We start from the raw sequence: 7,230 nt of genomic DNA, 5'->3' as shown, positions 1-7,230 counted from the left end.
ATGGTCAGTTTCTCCAAGTGCAGTCCCACGTGTCAGTGAAGAGGCAAGCCGAAGCGCGTTCCGTTTGCGTGAGCCGTGTGCAGGACCGAACGTGTGTGTGGTGCAATGCGACCGCGACAGGAGTGCTGTGAGTGTACCGCCTTTTTTCCTTTTAAACTAGGTGCTTCGCCCCCTAAAAAAATGTTGCTTCACGCGATCCATCGATACTACTACTAGTAATCCGGTAATCCCGACTAAAACGGCGCGGCCGGGTCTTTTCCCGCGTGATATGCTGGTAGGTTGGCTTAGTTGGGTTTTTTAGATTTGTCTTGGTTCAATAAAAAGCAGAGTTGGTGATGATGGTGTGCCTGTCATCCTGCAATATAGGCTGTCCGATCTATATCTAACGGATAGGAAGGAAACTATGACAATTTACCCGCACTCCTCTCCACATTTGTAGATAAGGCTTTCCCTCGTTCATCCTTTTCTCCCACAAGATCTTGATCTTCCGTGCAACGCACGGGCATCTTGCTAGTACTCCTACAATATGTATATTATTGTGAAAGTTCATATACACCGGCCGAGATTAATGCAAACACGGCAGATTTTCATTACATTTCAAACTTTTATAGGACAGAAAAATAAAAGAAACCCGACCATAAACCTATTCTACGGCGGCGACCGACGTCCTCCATCTGCGATCTCTATGTACAGGGGCGGTTCAAGACCCGTGAAGTGAAGGTGCGGTCTCCGGCGAGGAAGAGTAGAACACAGGATATGGACCAGCCAGTTGGCACACCATGCCCTGCCGCCTCCCATGCCCTACTCATCCTCGGAGGAGTCCCCGACCTCGGCGGTGCCAGACGTTGGACGGCGGCAAGTAGGACGCGTGGCTGACGGTGCTCCCATCATCGGCCGCCAGCGTGGCCACCGCTTGTGCGGTCGCGTCCGCGTCCGGCTACGCCGCTATTGCGTCGCGAGAGGCGACTTGAGCGAGGGCGGCGACCTCGAGCTTCATCCCCGAAGACAAGCTCTCCCGCAGAGCGTTCGCACTTGCGGTCATGGCGGATGTGGTAGGAGGACGATGCGCTATGGTGTGGAGGTTAGCTGGGCGTTGCCGCTTTAAGTAGCACATGCATTCCGGTGAGGCCAAGCGTCCAGGTGCGTCATTAAGTCGCCGGAGTTGGTTCCTCAGGCACCGAGCCTCTTAACAACGGCATACGAACGGACGACATGAATGCGGGCAGCTGGCGCCGGCTGGGAACGCACCGCACGACGGCGCGAGGGACGAGGGCTTTGGTGTGCCAGGGTAGTCAGCTACGGTTGTGGCAACATTGGAGATGCCCTTTGCTCAAATGCGATCCCCACATGTCATTGAAAAAGCAAGACGACCCGGCATGGTCTCAGGTCCAGAGGATGCAGTTGGCGCCCCGTGCCACTCCACTCCACGGACGCGTCGCGGCACCCCGTGCATCCTCAACGAGCCGGGTGTTGGGGTGTGTTTGGATTGTGGCCAAAGTGCACCTTACCAAAATTTTGGTCATGACCCAAAGATTGGTCTTTGTTTGGATGGTTGCCATTTCTTTGGCATGCCAATGAACTCTAACCAACTCTAGTTCATTTTTCTTGCCAATGTCGGCCAAATCATGGGCAACTAATACCTCAACCAAAATTTTGGCTACCCAATGCTTTGATGGGGCAACCTTGGGCACAAACCAAACATACAGTTGGTCGTGCCACAGCACTAACGCCACCCTCGGCACACAAACCGACCGTGTCTATTGACGATATGAGTGTGTCACTCACCGCGGTCGCCGTGTCTATTGGCGGTGCTGGTGCGGCGCCCCGTTGTTGGCCCCAACGACCCACATGAACGATTGTCGGTGGCGAGGAGGTCGTGGGCCAGCTCCTCCATTGGACTAGTCTGTGCTACGTCGTCCCGACGGGCGTGCCCCACATGTCGGTTTCCCTGTTTTTCCAGCCATATTCGAGCGTCAGTGCTCCGCGTTGCGCATTAGGCCTTTCACTATGTAGGCCAAGCGAGACAACTTATTGTTTATTTGATCCGTTCAAGTGTAATCATGTGGCGTTTGCTTATTTCTCATTCCTCTCCAACCCGCTTCTCCATCGATCATGTTGCCCTCCAGTCGAGTCCATCCTCCGGCATGCCTCATTTGAACATTCCGCCGAGTATCATTCGCATGTACCCATCCTAGTCCTCTTTCAATAGATCTCTAGACCCCGAGATGAAATCGAGAGGGAATGAGTGGGGGCACGTGATACCTAAGGCGGATTCAAAATTTTGAACCGGTGATCATAGCATCCGCAAATCATATATAAAGGGTATTCAATGTTTGTTTCATTTTTGAACGTACAATATACTCCCTCCTATCCTTTCTACTTTACATATAAGTTTTATGTGTAGTCAAAGTATCTCTACTATGATAAAAAAGGTATCAACATTCAACAACGCCCAATCAATATTGTTAGATTCGTACGTACTCCTAGATTTGTACTCGAGATGGTTTCCAATTTGACTATTGACAAGATTAATAGTACTCCTTTCACATTGGTGAGTAAGTCATCTTAGGCTGTGCACCGTGACCAAGGAGGACGGGAAAACGAGAGACATTAATGTTTATTTGCTAATTAATACTCCCTCCTTTCCGTTTTATAGGGCTTATCTGAAAGTTTTAGTTTTTCCATTTTATAAGGCTCAATTTGGTTGTTTCCCATCACATGTTCAAATTCCAAGGTGCATTAAGTCATTGCATGCAAGTATTAAGAGAAAATTTACCAATGCATGTACTTTATGCATGCATGTATTACAATTAATACATTGGTAAACATAAATTTTTGAGGAAAACAAGAGCATTAATTGGGTGCTTTTGCAAACTACAAAAAATAGTCCACCACTCAACATCTACCTTGGTTGGTGAGATTTTTGAATTGAGCCCCATAAACCGGAAAGGAGGGAGTAGTATTGCATGCAATGAACTAACCACTGCATGTCATGTTTGATAGTCTCAGGTCATTAAAAGCATGCACACCCTCATCTCTTATTGGTTCATATGTCAAGAAACAAGAAACGAGGTAGAAGTTAATGTACCACGCCTACGTGTTTTGGGATTATTTGGTTTTCGTAAGATGACTTACACACCTAGACGGAGGGAGTACATGAGATGTATAATGTGAAAATCATATCATTGGAAACTCCTTTCATATACGAAATTTACCATATGCTTTGTGTAAGTTGCATGTCATATATTATTACTCTAACATTTGGTCAAAGTTAGCCTCGAAAAACGCATTAGACCCTGTATGCTTTGTGTAAGTTGCATGTCATATATTATTACTCTAACATTTGTGTAAGTTGCATGTCATATATTATTACTCTAACATTTGGTCAAAGTAGTATACTGGAAGTGGATCCTCTGACGTAGGTATCCCCGCCTTACCCTCCCTTTCAGTCACTTACTGGCGGACCCCATGCTTGCTAGGCCCCGCATGTCAGTTACTCAATGGGTTCGGCCACGTCAGGGGACCCTCATCCGTAGTATACTCCCTCTATTTTTATTTACTCCGCATAAAACGGAGGGAGTGGTGGTATAATAAATGATGCGGGCGGGGGAGGGGGAGGGACGTCGGTTTGCTCTCAACTGCGGTCCCACAAGCGAGCGAAAACGCAAGACGAAGCATGTTCCATTCGGTGAGCGACGTGGAGGGTCTAGCGTGTCGGGCTGCAACGCGAACGCGACAAGAGCGATGTACAGTCAAAACTGATTGACCGGTCGTCACCGGAACCACTATTCACACCAGAACCTTCGCTGCTCGGCCTATGCCAGCCACTGCCCTAAAACCACACCAAATCTCCAGCCCATTCCCCCACCTTTCGATCCCCTAGCCCGCATCAAGCGTCTCCTAGTTCGCCGAAAAGCCATGGTGCGCCGGAAGATCACTTACTACCAGATGCTGACGCCGGAGCGCCGCGCAGAAATCGCGGCGGCGGTCGGCGCCACAGACCTCCGTTCCCAAGCTCGCTTTGCGGCGGGCCAATCCCCGAGTTCTCTGGAGCCAAGCTACGAGGAGGAGGAAGCCGATCCAATGTTCACTGCGGAGGTCGCGGCGCAGAAGGCCCCCGATGGGTATGAGACGATGGACGTCGTCTTCGTGCCGGCGTCCGAGTCCCCCATGGTGCAGGCGGACCAGCGGTTCAAGATGGCGATACTAAAGGAGGACCGGGAGGCAGAGGCTCAACTCGACGCGGAGCGCGTGCATGCCGCTGCCATCGAGGCTCTCCTGCAGGCGGAACCGGATGTCGTGGATGTGAACCGGGCGGCGGAGGCTCAACTTGAGGCGGAGCGCGCGGATGCCGCTGCCATCGAGGCCCTCCTGCAGGCGGAACCAGACGTCCTGGACATGAACCGGGCGGCAGAGGCTCGACTCGAGGCAGAGCGCACGGATGCCGCTCTCGTCGACGCCCTCCTGCAGGCAGAACCGGAAGTCCTGGACTTGAACCGGGCGGCGGAGGCTCGACTCGACGCAGAGCGCGAGGATGCCGCTCTCATTGACGCCCTCCTGCAGGCGGAACCGGAAGTCCTGGACTTGAACCGGGCGGCGGCGCTCGACTCAACGCGGAGCGCGCGGATGCCGCTGCCATCGAGGCCCTCCTGCAGGCGGAACCGAATGTCCTTGACTTGAACCGGGCTGTGCTCTCATCCGTGCAGAGCGCCCGCACGCTCCGCTTGAACGAGTAGCTGGAGGCCAAGGACAACCACGGTGCGGAGACACACGTCAGCAGCGACGGCTGGTTCGCGCCGGCAGCCAAAGACGACGAGGCCGTCTCTTTCCACGAGCAGTGATAGTTTTTCTTTATGTTGTTGTTTTTATGGATCTTTTGCTGTGTAAAAACATACTATTTGTTATGCAAGTCGCCTGACTTGGGTCAGTCTACCATTTCAGGCGGTTGGATGAATATCCTACGTCTCCTAACCCTTCTTTCCTTCTTCCTCACCTCTTCTTCTTCCCCAACAGACCACCGCACGGGCCGTACGGATACTCCCCAACATGTGGTTGGATAAACATACTCTATGAACGAAAATTATGTGTCAGCGATAGGATGGCTTAGATTGGTTTGTTCACATGCGACAGCACATGTCAGTGAGGGTGCGTTCCCTTGGTTGGGTTTGCGGCGTGCAGGAGCGATTGTGTGAGGGTGCGGTGCGACTGCGCGTGCAAGAGCGACTGTGTGAGGGTGCGGTGCGACCGCGACAGCCGTGCGCAAGTGTACCTCCTTCTCATTTTGAAAACTTTAGGCAAGCTTGGCAAAAATGTGTGGCGAAGTTTGGCAATGCAAGGCCTAGACCCAAACAGGATAAGTACGTACGTACTAGGAGTACTAGTGTTAAAAAAGAAAGGCGGGGTTTTCCTTCGCGGGATTTAATCGATACAAATCCTCGTTTCACGTGTCAATTAATGCGTATTTTTTTCTCGAAAGACCAAAGAGCTAACCATCTCACTCCTCATCGCTTGATTAATGCAGCGCCATGCAAACGAACCTTCTCACTTCCGCATGCATGCAGGGGATATTAATGTCCTTGGTTGCTAACCCCATCATTTTTGCCTCGATTAGTGTTAGTGGCCCTTTGCAAATTGTAATTTTGATATACTGGCCTTGTGTACAAAAAAAATGGAGGTAGTAACTATATTTGAATTCCTTGCCCATTGTGGTGACATCGACGACTTTTTTTTGTGGTTTGGCGAAGTGTGTTCGACGGAGAACACCATCGAGGGAGACCACGGTAAGTCGTTCGCAAGTGCCGCCTGCAAGCCGAGACAACCGCCTTATTTGCATCCAGGAAGTCCTTTACTAGTACTACTACTAGGAATACTAGTGCGGTTAGATGGTTTCTCGAAGAAGATGATGGAGAAGCGGAGTCAGCGAAGAGTGAAATGATGGTTGCTTCGTCCGTGCTTTGTGATTTGACGCCTCACTGCTTTGTGATTTGTGATAGAAGGGACAGGGGAGTAGACTCTGTGCTCTATACTGTACTACATGCGTCCAAGCATGGGAGAAAGAGGAGATACGTTGCATTTTTCTATTCCTTCACTCAATCAATCAGGGAGCTTTGGTTCCATCTTTTTAGTTTTGGCAACACCGTCCACAATGGTTCCCACGATGCCAAAAGCTATTTTCATATTTGGCTACACATTGTGGATGCCCTTAACCGTACCACTTGGTTTTGCTCCTGTGTGCTATCTATACAAATCTCAATTATATTGATCTAAAAAATTATAGAATCAAAGATTAGTAAAAAGGAGGTGATTTTACCGCGCGGATGCGGGGGAGGTTTCTTATTTTCGGAGGATGTTGTCCTGGCGGTTTGCTAACATGCGGTCCCACGTGTTAGTGCTTTACCAAGCTGATCCGCGTCCCACATGAGGCAGAACAACGGCAGAAGCAACACGTGGTTAAGTTGAAGAAGATGAGGGAGAAGCGGATTCAGCAACGAGTGAAATGATGGTTGCTTTGTCCCTCCAACTTCTTTTTTAGCATTATTACTTCATCCCTCCAACTTAACTGCGGGAAAGGTGCAGCTTTGTCATTTGACGCCTCATTGCTCATTACTACGCCGACGCCATGACTGGGGTGCTTCACCCCGGCACATGGACCCGGTAGCTTGATGTCCCACATGTCGGCGAAAGGGACTAGAAGATTTATGAAAGCGAGCGCTCCACTCTTAAGACGGAGGAGTAGACGACACGACGGCCCAGTGAACTGTCACTTGTACTATATAGTACTATAGTTTTGCTGTTTCGCACGATCCATCGATATGAACCTGATTAAACAGGAAAGGGCGGGATTTTTCCCGCGCGGTGGATGATACTGGCCATACATTTCAAAGGCAATTTTTTTGTATGCAAACTGAATAATTATAAGTACCAATACGATATCTAGTAAAACTAAAAACACATATGATTTATTGTGTTAGAGTGTAGTAGTAGTGCTGTATTGCATAGTTATTAGATGTAACATGCGAGAACGTGTAGAGATGTAGTTTTGGAGGGCCTACAGAGAGAAAAGCGTAATACGGTCACCGAACTTTAGAATAAGCTGATTATGGTCACTATATACGTTTTGCGGTGATTATTCGGTCACTTGCTCATAGTTCAACATCGGATTGCACTCTGTTGACCGGCCAAATAGTCTGCGTGGCGCCATGTTGACTAGTTAAATTGACCACGTTTCTT

This window comes from Triticum dicoccoides, chromosome 7B (assembly GCF_002162155.2).
Source record: "Triticum dicoccoides isolate Atlit2015 ecotype Zavitan chromosome 7B, WEW_v2.0, whole genome shotgun sequence".
In the NCBI taxonomy this organism is placed as follows: domain Eukaryota; kingdom Viridiplantae; phylum Streptophyta; class Magnoliopsida; order Poales; family Poaceae; genus Triticum; species Triticum dicoccoides.
The sequence above is the reverse complement of the archived record's forward strand: the minus strand, read 5'-3'. Positions refer to the sequence as shown.